We start from the raw sequence: 20,915 nt of genomic DNA, 5'->3' as shown, positions 1-20,915 counted from the left end.
GGATGGAGGCTTCATTAGGAGAAACTAAGGAGCTCACAGGAGGTGAGAACAGCTAATTGCTGTCTTGTCCACACAGTCTGGGAGACAATGCAGAGTAAGGTATTGCTGAGACTCAGGGGAAGCAAATACCCTAGAAAAGGCAAGTGAGAAAACAGGAAATGTGTCCAGGCCAGAGGAGGAAGGAGATTGCTTCTATTTCCTCGTCTGCCTCTCAGTCTGTATTAAACAGAGCATCCTTTCTCTGGAACATTTTCCCTAATTTCATCCAGATCCCTTTGTTCAGGATTGACACAGGAGACAAGGTGGCCTGACAGGGACTCTGCAGCCAGATGGCTGGGATTTTAGGATAATACTGCCACTTCCCGATCGGGTGGTCTGGGGTGAGCTGGCGCTGGTGAGCCTCAGCTTCCTCACCTAAAAACCTGTAAAGTAGTCATTCCACGCATGACCTTGCAGGGTTGTCGTGAAGGTGAAATGAGGGTGTTTAAGCCTTGGCACTTAGTAAGCTCGGTAAGTGTAGTGTCAATGCTTCTTGAAAAGAAAATACATAGGAATGGTAAGAATATCACTGTAAGATGTGGGACAGGTATACATATTAAATATGATGAATTAACAACTTCATTACACATACATGGAAACAAATCACATATGGCACAAGGGTATTCTGTATGTCTCCTTCTTACCCTATTCTTAGTTTCTGAGCCCCTTCTTCCAAGAGATGAAACTTTTTTCCTCCTGTTTGACGGGCCATGTTTCAGGCTCTCCTTTATTTCACACTTGTGATTTAATCATCTCAACCCCCAAGATTTTTTATGCAGCTCCTCTTGCCTGGGAGCCAGTTTTACAGAAAACATGATTTGAAATGTCTAACAAATAAATAAGCATTCTACACGTTTGTTCTACAAAGGATTCATTTTCTCACACCTTGGTGCCCCAGACAAATACATCTGCCTCACTGGCACCTTCAGTGGCAGCTGGTGTGCTTCTGTGTGATGGCCAAGAGGCAGGGACAGTGCCCTGAGTGCATAAGGTGCGAAAGACAAATGTCATTTGGGAGTGCGCTTTCATGGGCATTTGGGGGAAGGCTGTGGTTGCACCTGGGCCGCTGCCTCTTCTCACTGAAGTGTGACTTCCACTGGCTACTGGCTCCTGCAAAATGGTCTTTTGTGATAGGGGCATTTGAGAGTCAGCCCTGCGCTCCTGAAGTAGCAAATACCATGGCTGAAATCTCACTTTGGCAAATGATAAGCAATCAAAGCCAATGAAAGTTTTCTTTTTCCTGCTGGGCCCCTAAAAATGGCACCGATGTAGATTCCTGCTTGGGTTTATATAAGCACTTAGTAGCAGTGATGGGATCCCCCAACCCCATCCTGCCTCCCCACTCACCTCCATCACCTTTCCAAGTCTTCATGGAGACAGGGCTGTGTTCAGTCGATTCCAGCTCTGGGGAGGCCTGGCCCAACACCAAGGGTGTCAAGCCTCAGGCCCATGGGGAACAGGACAGATGGACTGTTTCAAGGACCTAATGCATCTTCCCACAGATGCAGTGGGAGAGGAACTACAAAAAGGAAGTGTTTTGCTCCAATGTAGATGCTCCCTCCTCTGGCTGCAATAACCTCAGAGCACTAGGTTCTAAAGAAAGCTCTGTGATCCTAGAATTTCATATCCATTCACTCAACAAACATCTATTCTGAGGTCCTGGGTGTACGGTATTGCTCTTGACCTCGAGAAGCTCACAACAAATAAACTGCAGAACAGCTGATGTGAGTGCAGTGGGCAGAGTACAGAGTGTGGGCAGATGGAATGACTGGGCACTGCATCATGAGTTGGGGCAGGGAGCAAAGGGCATTTGTAGAGGGGACAGCTTGTGCAAAGACACCAAGAGAACAGCATGACATGTTTGCAAAGTTCTGTCCCTAAGTGTCCTATACTTGCTTCTCCTCATTTTATTTTCTTCCTTCCTTTCTCCATTCAGAGTTCTGAAATCACCTCCATCACCTGTCAAAGACCTAGGAACTACTGCAGAATCTTCATGGGGAGCTTGGCCACCCGGCCAGGACATCCTTACCTCTGATGAAGACCAGTGGGCAGTGTCAGTTCAGACTCAGTAGTGCTCTCGAATGAGCTCCTGGCATGCTGGGTCTTAAAAGACGAGGCTCATCCACTCTCACCCCACTGGGCCTCTGCTCTTCCTCAATTGCATCCACATCCAGCCTGCTCCAGGCACAGGGCCTTTGCACTGCCTGTTTCCTCTTCCTGGTAAGCCTCCTTCCCTAGGTATCTGCATGACTCACCCACCTTTTTTTTTTTTTAATGTAGCTGCCTTTTATTAAGTGCCTACCATGTGACAGGGGCTGATCTAGCATTTTATGCATTATCTCATTTAATCCTCACCATAAGCCCATGAATTAGGTATCATCATTCACTTTTTAAGGACTGGAGGTCTCAGAGATTGAGTGACTTGCCCAGGTCTCCTTTGCTAGGAAGTAAAAGGCTCTGTGTGTGTCCAGGTTTATCAGGTTTCAAAGTCTGTGCTCTGTTCCTGTTGCTTTTTTTTTTTTCCCCACCCACTTCTTTTAAGTCTATTTTTAAACACTCCCTTCTCAGTGAACCTTCCCTGGCCATCGTATGTTCAACCCCTCATCAATCTACATCTTCATTTCCTGCTCTATTTTCCTCCAGAGCATTTATTAACATAGCTTATATTTTGCTTACAAATTGTCTTTATTATCTATCACTCCCCAGCCTGCAATTAGAATGTAAGCTCCTGAGGACAGAGCTAGAACAGTGCCTAGCACATAGCAGGTGTGCCCTACATGTGTGTTGAGTAAATAAGAGAGACATGGATATTTCTGAGGACTGAAGAGACATGGCTGGGCCCATCTTGCACCTCTGCTGAGAGGTGGTTGTGCATTGCAAGAGAAATCGCTAGGAAATTCCTCCGCCCGGTTTCCAAACCCCTGCTCCCTTGACTCGGGGCCCCACCGATTTCTTTCAGAGAGGCCTCATGCCCCTCTGCCAGATCCGGTCACAGCATCTTCACGATCTCACTGGGGCATTGGGACTAGGAAGACAGTGGCGGCCCCTCTTCCCATCCTCCACACGGCAGATGCTGCTCGGATGTTTGTTCAACTGATTGGGCCACCCCCTCCTTGCTCTCACCACAGGCAGTATTTTCTTAGCGTAACTTGGCAACAAAGGTGTGAAACGGAGATATAAGAATGCCCTTGTTCACAGCTTCTGGTTTCTGCCTACCTGAACTCACCAGCAGGAAGATCTTTTATTCGGGGGTGTGGGGGGAGGAGGGAATACAGAGCCGGGGGGCCCTGGTTAGCTTTCTTGCTGTTTCTCCCGCTGCTTTTGCAGTGGCCTTTCTGCCCTTGGGATCCCAGGCTGTCCGGTTACTGAGTAGCTCATCGCCCCAGCCTCGCCATGCGTACACCATCACTACAGTGATGCTGGTCTCCGTTCCGTCCACCCTGAGACCTCCCAGCAACCCCTAAAGACAGGGGTTGTGCCATAGGAAGGTGACACAGGAGCAAATCACGAGGGGAGAGATTGGAGGGAAATCCCATCGTTCCCTCACAGAGGTGGGGCAGACCAGAATTCCCTTAAAATCACCCTTCCTAGAATGGGGCCAGGTGAGGGGGATTTCCTCAGGGCTGGAATAGCCCAGGCTTCGCGGGGCCTTAGCAGGCTCCCAGACACAGCTGCCTCTGCTCCCCCTTCCCACAGCAGAGGGAACCTTGGTCCTCCAGGAGCCTTCAGCTAGAAAGGAGCTCGAGTGGAAGTCGGGACCCAGTGCTGGGCTGAGCAGGCACGTGAGCGCCAACTCTGGATGAGTTGGTGGACGGGCCATCTCTGGCATGGGCCGGCCCTCTGTGAGCTTCAGTGATGTTTGGGGCTCTCATCCAAAGGCAGGTGGTTTCCCCGGCCCTCCCATTGCTTCTGTAGCTTTAGGCACAGAACTGATGCTATACATGAAGTAGGTGACTTGCTGTTACCCCCAAGAGGGCCCTCAGCCCTCCCCTGCTGCAGGGTTCAGAGGGAGAATTCTAGTTCTGGGGCCTGTTCTTGTGATGGAGGCTGATTTTGCCTGGAGGGTTGATCTCTGGTGGAAGAGATACACCAGAAGCTATCCAGGAGAGCACAAATCCATGGGAAATAAGTTGCGGCTTTCCCTGCCTGTCCCAACCTGACAGGGGAGAGAGAAGCCTGGGCTGAGAGCGACTGCCCGCTGATTCACCTCTCGAAGGCCCTTTCCCTGGATTGGCCACCTCTCCATCCCTGAACCCGGGGCTAGACCCTGACCGGCCGTGTGCTGAGGATCTGGGCACCTCTTCCCTGCGTTTCGGGTAAGTCCTGCAGCTAAGCGAAAAATGCAATGACTTTTTGGACCTCAGTGTTCTCATCTCTAAAATGGCCTGACTGATGATAAGTGGGCTTTTTCTTCATTCTGAACTCCCAAGCTGGAGCCTTGCAACGTGCACTGCATAGACCAGAGACCAGGAAACTCCAATTACACCTCCAGCTCAACATGTATTAGCTGTCTTTCAGCCTCACTGAATCTTTTTTCTTCCTATGCAAATACGGGCTCGTAACACCCCACAAGGTTACTAGTAGGGTAAACTGAGATATTATATGGGACAAAACTTTATAAACTTCTAGGTTTTATACAATGGAAAGTGCTTAGAAATCTCTGAATCTGGGAATGAGAGGAGCCTGCAAGTCAGAGGGCATATGAGACCTTAACTCTCAGGGGGCTGGCTCACTTCTCTCTCAGTCTAAATTATCACTACAAATGGACAGCAGCCCTGAGGTAGCTCTTTATTTGACCTTGAAGAGACATTTGAATATCATTAAACACTCCAGAGAGTCAGACGACCTGAGACCTCTTGACAACCTTAAAATGCAACCTGGCCATGGGCATCCCAAGTTGCCTTGCTTTCCACTGGGCTGCTTGTCCTGGAGGTGGGCTCTCTTAAAGAGGTGGCATTTGGGGGGTCCTTCTAGCCATCAGTTTACAACTTTGGTATTTGGAAGAAAGAGTCAGAGTCAACTCAGAATTGCCCAGGACAAACTCTCCAGTCTGCTGTGTTTGCTGCCGCCAGATGGACCCGTCTGTTTGGGATGGGAGAGGGGTGTTAGGAAGAGAAGAAAAATTCTCCACCAGGTACCATTTTTTACTCGCTCAGAAATTTAACTGGGGATCCCTACAGCTTCAGTTGGAGCCCATTTCTCCTTGTCTTTCCTCAGTGATAGGAAAATAATTGGTTCCCATCACCTTCAATGTAGATAATCTCACTAGAGTGAACAATTGCTACACCACCGACTGGGCTGTGGGGCTGAGACAAAGGCAAATTCCAGAATTTTGCAGATAGATTTGATTTATTTTGTGTCTCTGTCTCATCTGTGACATGAATTTTCAGTTTGAAAACTATGATCATCATGATTTTAGCTTTCCCCACATCCTTTTTATTTCTTCCTGAAGTTCTTTTATCATCTATCTTGGTTCATTCTCTATTCTTACACATGAAAATGAGATCTGCCCACTTCCTTCGTCTTGAACCTGGGCTCATCAAGGTTTCTCTGTCTTTTGGGTGGTTTTATCCAACTTCTCTTGGAATCTTGATGGTAGGAGCTGCAGAAGCAGGGTGAGGATACTTTTTATACATCCTCCAGGCTGGGAGGGTGGATGAAGAGGTTACTGTCTTTCCTGGTTGCTCTAAAGCCTCCCACCCTGACCATGGGGAGAAGAAAGCAGGCAACATTTGGCAGCTCTATAAAGGTGCACTTTATTTTTGTAGAACTTTCAAATTTTTTCCCGAGGGCAAGTACATTCCCTTTGTAGAAGCACAGGGATTGGGCAGTTATATTTAAGAACCATTTCAGAAAATAGAGTATGCCTCTTGTCTTAGTTTGGGCTGCTGGAACAAGAACTCCATAAACTGGATTGCTTAAATAACCACGAACATTTATTTCTCACAGTTCTGGAGGCTGGAAACCCAAGATCAGGGTACCAGCATGATTGGGTTCTAGTGAGGGCCCTCTTCCTGCTTTCTTCAGATGGGGGATGGTGGGGGGAAGAGAGAGAACAAGCTGGGATCTTTTCATTAAGGGCACCAAACCCATCATGGAGGTTCCTCCCGCGCGCAACCTCATCCAAACCTAATTACCTCCCAAAGACCCCATGTCCAAATACCATCACTTTGGGGATTAAGGCTTCAACATACGAATTTGGCGGGGGGGGTACACAAATATCCAGGCCATAGCACCTCTCCTCCTGTAGTTTGCATCTTCTAAGCTTTCACAGAAGCCATATTCAGTCTTATTTCCTAGCTTAAACTAATGGGGTCAGTACCAGCTGCCTGTAGGCCAATGTGACAGTTTTTTGTGTTCACTGGTGGGCATTCTCCAACTGCTGAGGTGACGAAGTTAACAAAGAGGATGCAGAGGCCTGGAATAGGACAAGAAATTCAACTCGTTGCTCACAGCCACAACTGAACCCCTGGGATCTGTTACAGGAGTGTCCTTTTCTCCACACTGATGCTCAGAACTTCCTAACAAGGCCCGTGTAACAGTGCTTCTTCAATACATTTAGTGTGATTATGCACATGCTGTTACAGAACACCTTTGAAGTGTGCTTGCTTTGAATTTACTTGAATCAGATAATTAGTTTACAGACAGAAAATATATACTGTTTTAATTTGTCCAACTTTGGTAAGAACTGCTTTGGGAGTTGTGTGCAGCATGCTATAAAAATAACTCCTTTTAATTATATTTATTCACTTAATGAATCACACAGATAGTAGGTAAGTGGAACGTTGAGGCAGCCTGCAGAGTTGCCCCAAAGCTTCACATTTGTACCGTGCCTTATGATTTATAATGTAATTTCAAATCCAGTCTTATCTTACATTTGCAGGGAATTTTTCAAGCTTTTGTACACTTAGTAAGATATAATGCTGGATCTCAGTTTTGGATCTTCTGGCTTCATGTCTTGTGCTTTTTACAAATGCATTGAGAAAAATCACACAATGGAGTCAAGAGAGCCTCATTGGAATTCTCACCCTGACACTTAGTAGCCATGTGACCTTGGGAAGGTCACTTAACTTCTCTGAGCTGCAGTACATGAAGTCCTCATAGGTTAAACTAGGAGACAATAAACCTGAGACTGCTTTGGAATGCATAAAGCGTAGATCTCAAGCCTTACATGGAAAAGGATGCCTGTTAATGCAGAGATTAAATGGGGTGCCTGGAGAGGCCATAATTATTCATGTTGTTGTTATTAGTAAGTGCAATTGACAACTGCTTCTTTGTATATAGCCCACACAGAAATTCACCTGGAGGCAGATCTTCTAGAACTCTTGATCCCTCTTTTTTTTTTTTTTTTTTTTTTTGCGGTATGCGGGCCCCTCACTGTTGTGGCCTCTCCCGTTGTGGAGCACAGGCTCCGGATGCACAGGCTCAGAGGCCATGGCTCACGGGCGAGCTGCTCCGCGGCATGTGGGATCTTCCCGGACCGGGGCATGAACCCGCGTCCCCTGCATCGGCGGGCAGACTCTCAACCACTGCTCCACCAGGGAAGCCCTTGATTCCTCTTTTTACCCCCTCCCATAGTACTTCTCACCATCTAACACACTATACAATTTCCTTATTTATTGTGTCTATTGTCTGTCTTTCCTCCCACCAGAATGGAAGCTCCAGGAGGGATGGAGTTTTGTCTGTCTGGTGCATTGAGGAATGCCCAGCATCTAGAATGTACTATCTGGCACATGTTGGTCACTTAATAAGTATTCGTTGAAATAAAAAATCTTTTTGCTCTGTGGATCAATCCAATGATTTCCCTTCACTTATGCAAAGGTGGGCTTTCAGGGAGGGGGCATGGAAGAAACACAGCAACTTGCAAAGGGAACCTGGATCTTTCTGTAAGACAATGTAAGCCAACTCCTCCTCCCCAGGCTGGAAGTTGGGATCTTCAAGGGGCCCAGAACCAGGCTAAGACGAGGATGAGTTGAGATCGCTGACCCGGGGAGGAAAGGGCTCAGGTCGTCGGCCTGGGTACAATGCAGAGGTGTAGAGATTCATCAGGAAGGTGATTTCAGCACACAGTAGGACTGATTCTGGAAGGGCCTCCAGTCCCAGCTCCGTTGGCATCCTTTGAGAATAGTGACTGAGCAAAGCATGGTGCTCAAAGCTGTATCAAGGGGACAGCTTGTGTCCTGGGCATCCTGGATGTCTTCCCTCAGGTAGTGGGCAGGGAAGGCAGGAGGAAGGCAGGGCAGGAACGGGTTAATGTGACCCTGTTCTTTCTGCTTGGTGTTTTGACTCTTTTTGGTATGATTTCAGGATCCAGGGTCCCTGAGAAATGGGGGGGGAGGTGGAGAGCCTCAAGAAGGGACTGCTGAGCTCTCTGCTAACAGGACCTAAGAAAGTTCAAGTAATGAATTTGAAAAAGAAAAGAAAGACGACCATATTTGTATTCCAAGTTGATTCAGTTGTAACGTTCTTTTCACAGAAATAGCAATAAATACATAGTTTTTGTTTGAATATTCTGTCTTTGCTCCCCCAAATCTCTTCTTTAAGTGTATGTGCATATAATTAGTTAGGTTTTAAAAAATCAAACACATCCCTGTTTCCTTTTCCAAACCATTACAGAGTTTAACATAGAACTTTACAGGTTTTTTTAACTGAAAAAGAAATACCACTTATAATTTCAGTTTGCCTCGACTATCGCTTATGTTCCCCAAACCTCATCTGTACATTGGAACTGTACAGGGATCCCCCACTTTTTGTAAGTTTGTTTTATGAAACTTCACTTTTATGAAAGACCTACATTAGTACCTGTTTTTGCTGATGGAAAGAAATCTGAAGAAGATTTTTGCTTTACAAAGTGAAAAGCGAAAGTTCAGTGTTTCTTTTGCAGGAGCCCTTATAGAGGCAGCAGGCATCTGGAGCAGTGGCAGTGGCCCTGCCAAGCTCCTTCCCCAGGAATTACACTCAGCACCTTAGCACCAAGCCGCCATGGCTTTGACTTGTATCTGTAAGCATCTGTGCTTTGTCTCAATTTGTTTTGTGCATCCGTTAGCAAGATGTGTCCCGAGGTAACTGCTTCTTTGCTTTACGCCACTTCGGTTAATGAAAGGTTGTATCGGATAGTGGGGGAGACCTGTATATATACATGCATTCACACTTGGCGTGTTCAGCCACCACCAGTGCATGGTTTATTTCTTAAAATAAATGAACTGGGAAAAAAGTGCAAATTGCCCTTTCCCAGACAGTGTACCTCAGATCACACTTTCTAATAGAGAAGATGCAGAAATTCCTTGCCTAAAATGTGTCTACAAAGCTGCTTCCCATAGAATTGAGCATGTGTTGCTTGGTTGAGTTGGTGAAGGTTGGGGATGCCTTAGATTATAAATACATATGCTTAAAAATGTATTCCCCTCACCTCGTGACATGTATGATAGAGAAATATTTTTTTCCAAACGTGGAAACCACTATCTATTTCAGTATCTGGGTCTCCTTTCTTGCTTTCCCTCTTTTGAGTGGTGGTGGTAGTGTGTGTGTGTGTGTGTGTGTGTGTGTGTGTGTGTGTGAGTGTGAGAGAGAGAGACAGAGAGAAAGAGAATGAAAGAGGAAAGAGAGAGAATATGAGCTAGTGACTCTCAGCCCTCTTAAAACTGCTGATCCCACAGAATGGTCACATCTCTTATTTCAAATAGCCATGACAGATTTGAATAATAGGTGCAGTAGAGAGAACAGCTGGTACCTAGAGGGCACCAAGCACTTACCAGTCAGGCACTGGCTTCCAAAGCAGAAAAGCAGGTCGGGGTGAGGCTGTGGGGAGAGGCAGGGGGCGGGGTTCTGATGGGTGGGGTCCTGATCGGCTGGGTCCCCAGTTCCTCCTACCTCCGTCGGGTTTTCAGAGTTCAAGTACAGGTCAAGAGCTCCATCCCCACTATACTTCCCACTCTTGCATAGCTGCGGTCCAATCATTTAAAAATGCACCTCTGGGCTTCCCTGGTGGCGCAGTGGTTGAAAGTCCACCTGCTGATGCAGGGGACGCGGGTTCGTGCCCCGGTCCGGGAAGATCCCACATGCCGCGGAGCGTTTGGGCCCGTGAGCCATGGCCGCTGAGCCTGCGCGTCCGGAGCCTGTGCTCCGCAACGGGAGAGGCCACAGCAGTGAGAGGCCCGTGTACCGCAAAAAAAACAAATGCAGCTCTGTGAGAGAGAAGGCAATATCCCAGAAGTCTTAACTGCCTTCAGGAGCTCAGACTCTTCCAAATATCTTGTTTTAGTCTGACCTTGGGTAGCAAGTGTTAAGCTAAAGGAAAATCATTTAGCAAAAGCAAAGCAGAAACTGATCAAAGGGTGCTCTAGGGAGGAGTGGAGGTGGGGAGAGGATGGAAGGGCAAGATTTGCCCTCTGTGTTTCTAGAATTTCTTCTTCCCCCAATTTCAGAGCACTGAGTCACAGACTAAGATAGTGCATTATCAGAGAGAAGGATGAGGACCCCTTTCTGTTCCTTACTCAACGTCATCCAGCTTCTTTCTCATCTGAGACTTGCCTTCTGCACCAACGATGATTGCAGCGCTCTGCCTTAGTCTGCAAGTTTTCCTAGCTGGGCAGGACTTCTGCATCTGCCCTCAGTATGTCCCTGGGACCTTCCCTGGGCTTTTTGGAAAACCAGGCACTGCATCTTTAAGGACCAAATGAAAAAGAAAAGAGACGTTGTTGTTGTTGTTGTTGAATACATACTGTATTTAACAATTTTTTTAATCCCAGAGAAGTGAAATGCAACATCTGTTTGAGTTTATGTAACATCCAAAGACTGACGATTCAGAATTTCCTAATTAAAGTCATTTTTAAGGCACTCTGCAGAGCCAGCTTTCATCTCTTCCTTCATTGGGTTTTTCTCCAAACTGTAGCAGAATACCTGGGTTCTCTTTCTTCAGAGTGATACACACATGCTCATGCTTTTAACCTGCTCTTTGTCCTGACGACACCGAAAAACAGCACAATTCCAATTGGGAAACAGGAAAGGAAGGAAATACACGTGGGGAGATGGGTGAGGAGAGCACGGAGAGAACATCCAAGTCGATGAACTGATGTGGTAGGAGAAGAAGAGAGAAGGAGCAGAAGGGAAATGGAACAGGGTAGGGTGGGCCAGATGGCTGGCGGCCGGTGAAAAATAGGCTACATTTCCCAGTGCGATTTCAATTAATTTAGCTGGTTCCTTTTTTTTTTTTTTTTTCATTTTTAAACATGGGGCCGGTATAAGAGAGGTGTCTCAAAATTATGGAAAGTGTATATAGGTTAAGTGTGCTTGACTGTGCTCATGCACTGATGAAGGTTTGATTTTAGAGATAGGTATGATTTGAGGGGTTGTAAAAAGTCCGCCTCTGATAAAAAATAACCTCCCCTACTGGCCCACCACTATGCCTGAAATTCCCACCATGAGGGCCACTCCTTCAGATTAAGGCATTTATCTGTAGCCCCTATTAAGACGTAAATGTCACCTGGGAGGGGTAACAATCAACTCTTTAGCACCCACTGACTGAACTGTCTGTCATCTATCAGAGAGTAGGGCCCTGAGAGATGGGACGTAGGGCAGGGACATTCTGACTAATGGGGAAACAAGGCTTGGTGATATGCGATACAGGAGAGGGACCAGCTGGGCAGCTGAGGGTGTGCTTGACATAGTAGTTGCCCCGGGAGGTTACTTGGGGGCAAGAGAGTAACCTTTGAGGGAGATGGGGTAGCAAAAACAACCCTTCCCACATCACAAGTTTCCCTAGGCTGTGTGTGTGTGTGTGTGTGTGTGTGTGTGTGTGTGTGTGGTGTGTCTAACAGTTTGTAGATATTACAACATTCTGTGTATATATCCAATATAGAATTCACTTGGGTCTATTATGAACGTAGTATATCTCTATGATTTGTATATAGTGTGTGCACATGTGTACACACACACACACATTTACTCACACTCAGCAGTGGAGATCTTGTAAGTGTGAAATGTGAGGTGTCTCTTATTAGCCATCTGGGGTATGGATTGTCCAATTCTTGGGGAAAGGACTGGCTTGGGGCAATGTGACTCCTTTCTCTGTTATCAGTAGACCTGCATTCAATTCAGGTGGCTCTGCAGAAATGGCCAAGGCTTGGGTTATAAAGACTGGGCACGGGCATTCCCATCTGGATTGGGATTTGGAGAATGAATGTCTCCAGCTTTGGAGTTTGGGAGCCTGGGGGAAGGGCAAGTAGGGAAAGAATCTGGGTAAGGGTAGGTTTCTGCTCTGAGAAAAGCTGGAAGTTGTCTGAGAGCAGCCCCCAGGCTGGGTGCAGGCACCAGCCTCTATGTATAACTGGAGGGACCTTCCAGCTCTCCAGGGATCTGCTCAGGTTGGTTGACCTGATGGGCAAAGTTCAGTGGGAAGGGTCAGAGATGGGGAAGGTTCAGGGCTGGAGGAATGGGAAGAGAACTCATCATTCCTCAATGGCCTTTTCCTATTCTTGGTGCTGAAGAAAGCTTGGGAAATAAAGGATGAAGGATGTGGGTGGTGGGAAGAAGCAAAGGAGAGAAGACACTAGAAGTGCTTCTCAACTCTAGTCTCACTTTAGAATCCTCTGCGTGACCTTTTAAAAATACCAGGGCTAGGCTACCCCCAGAGATTCTGCTGGAATGAGCTGGGGAGGGGACCAGAACTGGGTTTTCTGTAAGCTCCTCAGGTGTCTTTAATGTGCATGTGGCATTAGTTAAGAAGACAGCACCAGAGCAATTGAGAAGTCTGGTTCTGAGATGGTCAGGCTGGAGCTGAGTGGCTAGTCACCATCATGCACATGAAGAAGGAGAAGGGGAGGACTGATCTGAGGGGGTAGGGTTAGGGGCTTCTGAGAGCTTGTATTTGGACAGTCAAGCCTCTGCTGATGTGTGTGGCTTTACAGCCTCACAAGCTGGTGGTTTCTAACCCCACTTCTGGTTCAAATCTGCTTGCGGTGGAGGTGTTTGGGCAGAGGGAGAGAATTTCCCCCACTGTTTTCTGTCATTTAAAAGAGAAATAATTCACTGTGCCCCATGGGGCCAAGAAGACAAATTCTGGGGCTGGGTGCTTCAAAGATGGGAGTAGATTTTCTGCTGTATGATAAATACATATTTCATAAATAAATCAATAAGCAAGGCAATAAATAAAATAATGCACACACTTTTTGCCTTCTTAGGGTGGTTCTTCCCTCACCCCACTGATTCTAGTGACGTACACTTTGCCCTTGGTCACCCGAAGGTACCCAGCCTGGCCATGTAGGGGAAATAAGACTGCTTTGGCCCTGGCTCTCCAAGGATCAGAGAAATCTAGAGAGAGTATTAACACTGGCCACCCATGTGGAGAAGGGAGAAAGAGGGGAGATACATACTCCCTCTCTTTTTCACCCAAAAGTGTAGGCAGGGCAGGCAGGGTTTGGGAACCAATGCTGGAACATTTTAGGTATCTGAAGTCCAAGCTGACCAGTACTTCATCCCAGCTTCACTTAGAGGGATGGGCATGGACTTGAGATCTGGATGGACCCACTCTTTCCACACAAAAAGATACAGCAGGCATGGGCCTCCCTGGTGGCGCAGTGGTTGAGAGTCCGCCTGCCGATGCAGGGGACACGGGTTCGTACCCCGGTCCGGGAAGATCCCACATGCCGCGGAGCGGCTGGGCCCGTGAGCCATGGCCGCTGAGCCTGCGCGTGCAGAGCCTGTGCTCCGCAACGGGAGAGGCCGCAACAGTGAGAGGCCCGCGTACCGCAAAAAAAAAAAAAAAAAAAGATACAGCAGGCACAACTCTCACTTTAACACAGCTCCCCAGGAGCCAGCCAGCCAGCCAGCCAGCCCATGGAGACTGCTGTATGGCACGTGGTGGGGTGGGAGGGGTACAGGTCATGGGATGAGGGGATGGGAGGATGGCGAGGAGACAGGTAGGATGGCACCCATTTTAATGGGAAATCAGCTGTCCAGGGCTTCAGCTTCTGGAGCCACCAGCCATCGCTCATTTCGTCCTCTTTAGTCTCTGCCATGTGGTTCTGCTCCTGGGTGTGCCTTGTCCTACTAGGTGACCTGTATGTGGACATGGAGACATGTAAATAAAATGGGCATTAACACAGTGACCAAAGAATGTCATTCCTTAAAAGCAGATGTTCATAATCTGGGTTCCATAAATAGATTGCAAGGGGACAACGACCCTGAGATTTTTATGCAAAATTATGGGTACTTATTTACATATGCATTGCTCTGTCAAGATGGTCTATAGCATTTGTGTGGTTCTTTAAAAAATGATTAAAAACTAAAATAATATTAAGGGATTCTAGATTGTTTATAGGGGTAACCCATCAGCAAGGCACAAAAGGATCTATAGAAATGGGTGGGAATTCCAGACCCTCCATGGCCTTGGTTCTCAGCATCTAAAAGCACAAGGTAATTTGCAAGAATTGCTGATTCACCAGAACCCTATGGCTCACCCAGTATACCTGTGCATGGGCACATATTTCAACTGTGCTAAAACTTTTTGAATATGCCTGTATTATTCAACTTGAAGTTGTCAATCAGTTTTTCTTTAAAAAAAGAAAAAATTTTGCCACTATTTTTTGGGGTACTTGTATATATTGCTTCATGTAATAGTGGTGGTCCTAAAGAAGAAGTGGTGAACTGAAGTTTTAAAATAAAAAGGGTATTTTTGAACGTATGAAAGGAGTTGCTCTGAGGTAAATCCAAGCATCGGACATCTTCCTCTTTCTTCCCTGATCATTTTTGTATGCTTTGTTTCGTTGGAGTATTGACATGCTGGGTTTGCTTACAGGGATGTACTGCTATACTGGCATAACTAGTTCTTATGATTCTAAATGAACACTGTTGCATTTTCAAATTTTATGCATGGTTTCAGTTTCAGAAAGAAGCCAAATTCCAAGTTCTTATAGAGATGGTCAAATAAACTTGTTCCAATTGTTTGAAGTTTGCAGACAACCCCGTTATACATGCAAGTGGGGAGTTAGTAGCCTAGAAGCCATTCTAGAAACTGTCCCGCCCTACACCTTGTGCTCTGGAATAGCTACCATGCTCTAGTGTCAATGAATGCGAGTTCCTCTTCCTGCAGTGAGCGATTGGTCAGAGGCACTGATTGCGCCAGGCTCTGCCAGCCCTTGACGTTGTGCACGGCACAGAGTGACAGACATGGTAGGTGATGGGGGAGAGTAGAGTACCAAGTGGGTACAGGTGTGCAGAGGCTTTGAGACAACCTCGGAGTCTCTCTGTTGCCGATGGACCACACTGCCTGTGTGCAGAAGTCGTATCATCATGATGACTGCTTTACATGACTATTATATTCATTATCATGTTATCCATATTATATTAATTACACAGTAAGGATGCCTTTGGGTTAGCATAATTTTTGTACAAAAAATATTTTAACTGCATGGTTGAGTTCTGTCTATCAGTTTTCCCCAAGGCAAGGCACAAGAAGGTCAGAGCTCTATGTCAGTGTGCTCCCACAAGCCTAAAACCTTTAAAGGGGTGACTGTGGCACTGAGGACAGGTTTTCTTCCCATTTTACAGATGGAAAAGTGCAGTTGACCTGCATAATAAAGTCAATTCAAAAATCAGGCCTCAGGGGTCTCAGATTTCCTGGTCCACTAGACCCTCCTGAGCATTTGAAATAGGCTTGGGAGATGCTTCCTTCTTTACTGAAGAGGAAAAGACAAGACTGTTTCGGATGCAGAAAGTTTGGAATCCAAGTGAATTTAGAGTTGCTTATTCTCTCATAAGAAATGCCACATTTCCTTTCTGATAAACATGCCCAAAGAAGGCATTTCTCTTTTTTGATTTTGTGAGTGGCTCCTAGGAGCAGGTATTTTCTTGCTGTTTCAGTAGACCCATGAAATTCTCCAGGTGAGATAGTAGATGAGTCTTTAGTCCCTGATGTGTGTGTGTGTGTGTATATGCATGCATGCACGCGCACTGTGCATGAAGAGGTAAGTGGGGTAGTGCCTCAGTCCCTGTTCACCTGATATGCATACGCAGAGTCCTTCTTTCTTTCCTAATTAATTAGAAGTAATAGCTTTCTGTAGTTTCTGGTACGTGAGGGAATGAAGTGGGAAATAATCTAATTGGCTGTCTTGCTTTCAAAGCCCAATTTATTGAAATAGTTCTTAGCCTGAAGTGCATGTATTATCCTTCCTGTTATTTTTCCAATTAACGTTTCATTGGATCACATCTGTGTGGAATATTCTAATTGGTTTGAAGGGTGGGGGTGATGGGATGAGAGCAGATGGAAAGAGAACCAGCTGTTCCCTTCATCACCAGAGCCGTGCATGTACTGATGTGGCTGTAGGTTTTCCCCAGTGCGTTTCTTTAGAAGAGCTCAAAGAGCTTGACAGAGTGCTGCCTTGTCACCTTAGCCATCCTTACTGAGCTCTTGGGCCAGACAGGCAGACCAAGGGAGCGCTTGCCAAGATTCTGGGGTTCCTTTTGTGATGTGTGACTCCAAAGGGGAAAATGAGTGGCTTCCAAAGTTTCCTGTGAGCATTGTGTACCTGCTGACTCTGTTTAGCCTGGAACATAGTAGACACCCCCTACAAATACTTGTAAGAGTGAGTATCCAGAGGGGTCTCACAACACCCTCCCATATCTGCTCTTCTTTTGAAGAGAACAGTGCATAGAAGATGGCACAAAGCAGGGCTGGGGCTGGGGTGAGGCAAGCCAGGTGCCGAGGGCAGACACTGAAGGGGGCTCCCTCTCAGCAGATACAGAATCAGAGCTTGCAAACAGGAGTGAGCACCTTCTTAGATTTTCCAGCCCAGGCACCTTGGTTGGTTTACGCTAGCCCCGGGCCTGGCCTGAAGCAAAGCATTCCGTCCTCCCTCCTGTCTCCTCCCCGCTGCTAGTGATGCTGGGTCTCAGCCAGCCTGAGGTCAGCCCCAAACTCAGCCATCGCTGCTAGTGATGCTGGGTCTCAGCCAGCCTGAGGTCAGCCCCAAACTCAGCCATCTCTCCATTCAAATGCTTCACGTGCACCACTCTCAGAGCCCCTCACAGTCTCCAGGGAGGTTTGAGTGCAGCTGGGCTGCGGCCACTCTGTGTCTCGGCCTTCTCCCCTCACTGCTGTAATTCGAATGTCTATATTCCCTTCTCCCGGGCATTTCTGACCCAGCATTCAGCTGTTTTAAGGGTCAGGCCACGTTTTCTGGGTTAGTGAAGGACAAATAGGAGCCCTGAGGCAGAGAAGAGCCTCCTTTGCAAGACCACGTGGCCTGCTACCCAAAGGCCTGTTTTCACATTTGCCTTGGTGAGAAGAGATAGTAGGCTCTTGTCAGGACCACTCTCCAGCTGGGCAAAATTACCTTTCTCCCCAGAAAGTCTGTGGTGGGGCCCACCTGGCAGTGAGGCACAGATTGGGGTTTGGGGCAGGGAGCCTTGGGAAGTAGCCCTGAAGCAGGCTATGTGGCTGGTCCAGATGGGGCCATGTGGAATAGGGCTATAGCAGGCAAGGCCGGCAGAGAGAGGGGCCACAGCCAAATATGCCTCCACGGTGGTGACACAGCTTAGGGGTGGAGGCAGCGTTGGAAAAATATTTCCTCCTTTTATGTGCACCCACGTGACCAAATCTGTAATGTTACCTACAAACTGTGGCGTCCCAGCCAAGATCTGGGGCATCAAAAACCGTCCAGGGACAGACAGGCCAGTGGAGACCCACATGAAATTATATATACATATAATGCTAATAATTTTTCCCTCTGTATCCCTTGCCTGAGCCAGTGACAGGAAAAACATAGCTGTCCCTGGCTGCCTTCTCCAGGAGACTTAAACTAGGCAAATTGTGCTGGGATTTCAAGTCCAGCCCAGATCTGATCAACCTCTTCTGGAAAGGAACTCTTGGAATTCCAGCTATAAATTCTGCCCAAAGCTGCTTTCTACAGGGCTATGCAGTGGTCTCCTTTCTTTTCTTGACTGCCAGGGTCCAGTTCTCTCCATCAAGGTGTCTGGGGGCAGGGGGAGCTCAAAAACCCCACCTTCCCCCAAGGCCATGTCTCCCTTGGCAGGGACAGTGGGTTTCCCTGAGATGGTCTTGGGCGTCCAATTCAATGGCACTTGAGGACCTGCAACTAACCCTGAGCCCCATGATTCTACTGAAGTGACAGAACCTTACATCAGGCAGCACTTTAGACATTGTGGAGTGTTTCCAGACATCATCCTGCTGTGTCTTCCTGACTATGACGTTGGCTGGGCGGTATTAGTGGCTCAGTTAACACAGGAGAAAACTGAGGCTGAGATGAATTACGTGATTTGCTAAAGGTCTAGTTCATCAGCTGCGTTTAGAAAATTCAAGTCATGCTGAGGCCTTGGGCTCTGGCCTCCTGACTCAGAGTACTCTTCCAGGGTGGAAGAGGAGAGAAATCACCTGAGGGCACAGACCCTGAGACAGCTGAACCCAGACTCTTCAGGACAGCTTATTCTGTCTGCACAAAGTGCATCCAGAGATCTATTAGGGTGACCCTGCAAAGACTCCCTCTGCTAGTCAGTCAGCCCTGCCTGAGGACTAGCAGTGGCTGGACAGGCAGAGAAGGATGCCTGCATTTAACTAGGGAGAAAATGCTCTGTGAGAATGGAGTAAAAGTGTGGTGCCAGAAGACTGAAATTCAAATCTTAAGAGCACCACTGATATTAGTGTGACCTTGGACAGGTCACTTGACTTTCAAATCCCTCGTCAGTAAAGTGGGGATATAAAGCAGACCTTATAAGATTGTTGAGAATCAAATGACAAAATTTTTGTGTCTGTGCTATGCAAACTGCAACATACTAATCAAATGGGAGTTATTGTTATTAATAACAATAAGAAGAGAAAGATTAGACCAATACTAAGATTTTTTATCTTGATTAGAGATGTTTTTTACTCCACACAAAGGAAGGTAAAAACCCTTTGTAAACTGTAAAGCACTGCAGACCTCAAAAGAATTATTAGGAGGACTGAGGTTAGTTAGTGATGGGATCCATCATGGGAGGGAGCATGGCTGACCAAGGAGAGCAACTGCAGTCCGTCTCCCTAGAGGCATTCCTATAACAGTGTTTAAGGATGGCCAAACAACCTTGGCTGTCCTCTGGCCACTGAGCTGGCAACTCTTCTGAAGGCCTTGCATAGGCAGATGTCCTACCAGGGAAACTGGAACCAGATGTACTCAAGATCTCAGAAGAAATTAATGGCAATAAGACTCTGGGGTAAAAATATCTCTGGGCACTGAGCTTGCTTACTCCACTCCCTTTCTATCTAAGGATCTTTTAGGCTTAATTATAGAGTTCGGGCATTCATTGGGGTTTTAATTAATTTTCTTTTCAGCTTGAAGCATGTGTGAGTGTAGCGGGTCTCTGTGTGTGTGTGTGTTTACATCTTTCTTTGCAACTCAGTCGGGAGCTGGCTCTGGCAATGTTTAATTGTGCCCTCAGTTCTAGCAAGAATGTTCAAGGTGCCAGCCGCAGCTTGGAAAGCCATTGTTTCCAGTACCTCTGCCCCACATGCTGCTCCTGACGCACTGAGGGATGGCGGGTGGCAGGGCCTTGCTCAGCTGGGACCTCAGCTGTGGGATGCATGCTTTCCTCCTCCTTTTGTGCTCATGGTGTTTCAGGGATTCTCAGACCAGGAGAGCAGATTTCCTACTCCACTAATTACCAGTACTGTGTTAAGAGATGCCGAGTGACAGCCACCTCCCACACTGCAGCCCCCGACAGGCTTTCTTCTGGGCAAATCTCCCTGGGGATTACACAGTTTTCTGCATAAGAAAACAGTATTACTTCTCTTATTTTAATATGTCCACTTAGTAGACTGGTAGGGACTACGTGACTGTGTGGGTGAAAGTGACTTGCTTTCTCCTTTCCTTCGTTCTCTTTTGTGCTCTCTAGGCAGGGAACAACGCGGGAGGCACCACAGTATAGTGTAATAGCATGGGATTTGGAGCCAAGTGGCTCAGTTTGAATCCTAACTCATGACATTTTCTATTTGTGTGCCTATGGATAAGTCACTTAACTCCTTTGGATCTCAATTTATTGTCTGTAAAAAGGGGATAATAATAGCAATATCAACAACAATATTACACTCATAAGACTGTCTGGGGATGAGAAAATGCATGTGGAAGCCTTTTGTAAAATACTCCATAAATTGTACTTCTTTTATTTTACTGCTCAGAACTACTGCTGAGAACATGATTTTGACCTGTGAGATATTCCTAGCACCAGGAAAGAGGGAGTTGCAAAAAGGCCCATGGAAGGGGAGGCAGAGAATGAACTCGCCTCCAACCTTCCTGGGTGCTGTGGACCAAAGCAATGAACTGGGAATGTAGGATGCTGCAAAGGGCCCAGATTAAGAGTTCGGTCTCAGAACAGCTTGCATAGATAAAAGGAAACCAGGAACATTCATTTTTTGAACATACTTGTGACAAGGATTGCCCCCTATGCTTTAAAGGATGGATTCAATTGTCTCTAGTGCTAAAAGGGTGAATGGCTCAAGGTTGGTGACAATGCTTTGGCTGGAGACAAGGGGAAAACTGTGGGTCTTAGGTAAGTGTGACCATGCTGTGATATGAGATATGGGAGACCTAGGGTCTTCTCTTGGCTCTGCTGCTAATTATGACCCCTTGAATGATGTGACCCTGAATAGATGAGCTAATATAGCTCGACCTCAATTTCCTTGAGATCATGGAATAAAAAATCTCAAAGGTGACTAAAGAATCTATGACCTAATGAAATGCTCTTTTCCACACAGGAATTAAAAACTCTTGTGCCAACTGTTGTGTGTATATGTGTTTAGAATCCAAATATAGTACTAAGACCACCCAACTAAAACCTAATCAAGGCACCACAGGAGCCCCTTTAAGCTGATGGTGTCTGGCATCAGACCC

At 46.8% G+C, this 20,915-nt stretch overlaps 1 long non-coding RNA gene across 8 annotated transcripts in view; it reads left to right on the top strand.

Moving 5' to 3' along the window:
- Positions 1-20,915, top strand: part of LOC111170913 (uncharacterized) — a 94,930-nt gene that overhangs the window by 48,998 nt on the left and 25,017 nt on the right. For 5 of the 8 annotated variants that reach the window (XR_004022122.2, XR_004022119.2, XR_004022116.2 and 2 more), the window contains 2 exons: positions 1,976-2,259; positions 4,203-4,355. The exons of 1 other annotated variant lie outside the window; for it this stretch is intronic. This is a non-coding gene — a long non-coding RNA (uncharacterized LOC111170913). The remainder of the gene's footprint in view (positions 1-1,975; positions 2,260-4,202; positions 4,356-20,915) is intronic. 2 more of the 8 variants (XR_004022126.2, XR_004022114.2) reach the window with 1 other exon arrangement.

Source organism: Delphinapterus leucas, unplaced genomic scaffold (assembly GCF_059928025.1).
Source record: "Delphinapterus leucas isolate spDelLeu-1000000601 "Yukka" unplaced genomic scaffold, BTC_Dleu_Yukka2 spDelLeu_asBTCV2_sq74, whole genome shotgun sequence".
Lineage (NCBI taxonomy): Eukaryota > Metazoa > Chordata > Mammalia > Artiodactyla > Monodontidae > Delphinapterus > Delphinapterus leucas.
Note: the sequence above shows the minus strand (reverse complement) of the source record. Positions and strands in the feature narration are given on the sequence as shown.